This window comes from Mastomys coucha, unplaced genomic scaffold (assembly GCF_008632895.1).
Source record: "Mastomys coucha isolate ucsf_1 unplaced genomic scaffold, UCSF_Mcou_1 pScaffold6, whole genome shotgun sequence".
In the NCBI taxonomy this organism is placed as follows: domain Eukaryota; kingdom Metazoa; phylum Chordata; class Mammalia; order Rodentia; family Muridae; genus Mastomys; species Mastomys coucha.
The window spans coordinates 31,670,146-31,671,365 of record NW_022196912.1 but is presented as its reverse complement, the minus strand read 5'-3'; the positions used below and the strand labels follow the sequence as shown (position 1 = coordinate 31,671,365).

The window sequence follows — 1,220 nt, the reverse complement described above, 5'->3', positions numbered from 1 at the left end:
CCCCCCCCCGAAGTTCCGGAAACTATAAGACCTGAACTTCTTTCTCCTAAGAAGTCCTTGAAAGCTGTTCTGTCTCCCAGTATGCTTCTGATCTCTTCCTAGTTAGGAACTCTAAGCTGCTGCTTCAAGTGTTCCCCAAGGTTCCAACAACCGAAGTGATCACCAGAGGCCAAGTAGGTCCTCTACCTCACACAGGAAGGAGACCTTCAACTCTTCCAGCTCTCAGACTGGTCCCAGAACCCCCATCTCTACAAGCATATTACACACACACACACACACAGAGAGAGAGAGAGAGAGAGAGAGAGAGAGAGAGAGAGAGGGAGGGAGAGCGAGTGAGAGAGAGAGAGAGAGAGAGAGAGAGAGAGAGAGAGAGACCTAGAAAAGCTTACTTTGGTGGGGAGAGGAGAGGAAGCTGTAGTTTTATAGAAGTATAGGGGAAAAGTTGAAGCAAAAAAAAAATCTCTCTGTGTCTGTGTCTCTAATTATATATATATATGCATTTGTATGTATATATACACACACACACGTGTGTGTGTGTGTGTGTGTGTGTGTGTGTATATACACACACACATATTGAGTGCCAGAGGAGAAACTGACCCAAATCACATTGTTTCTGGCTTGTAGACTGTTGAGCCATCACCTACAATCTCTGCTGCTGCACAGTCTTGTCATTCCTTGGAGCAAATGCTACTAAAACCTGGGCTCTAGCTTCACCCCATGACAGCAACAAGTGGTATCCACAGTGGTCTGGTTATTTTTGTCTAGACCGGTGCTCCGTTTGCTTACACCATGTAAAAACGTCTGCCCCAGGGAGTCCATTCTTCTGAGGATGGATGTTTGATATTGAAAGACTCAAGGCCTCTGGACCAGGGTGGGGCTTGGGATTCACCATGCCAGAAGTGGAATGTGCCAAAAAGGAAACCATCCCAAGCAAACCTCTGGAACATTCCAAGGCATTAATGATGTCCCGGGGGCCTGGCTAACTGCAGAGGTTCTGAGTGTCCTGAAACAAAGGAGTAAGGGGACAGCTGTGGTAGTCAACCCCTGGGAGGACAGACTCCCTGAAAGAAGTGAAAATGGATCTCACGTGTCTCCAGAAAGTGCTCAAAACTCTCTCTCTCTCTCTCTCTCTCTCTCTCTCTCTCTCTCTCTCTCTCTCTCTCTCTCTCCTCTCTCTCTCCTGTGTACACCGCTCATTAGCTCACTGCCATGCCCTAAAT

At 47.5% G+C, this 1,220-nt stretch overlaps 1 long non-coding RNA gene across 1 annotated transcript in view; it reads right to left on the bottom strand.

Moving 5' to 3' along the window:
• The window catches only part of LOC116080159, a 1,076-nt gene extending 804 nt beyond the window's left edge, over positions 1-272 (bottom strand). Inside the window, exon 1 of the long non-coding RNA XR_004114337.1 lies at positions 187-272. This is a non-coding gene — a long non-coding RNA (uncharacterized LOC116080159). The remainder of the gene's footprint in view (positions 1-186) is intronic.
• Positions 273-1,220: the final 948 nt, after the last annotated feature.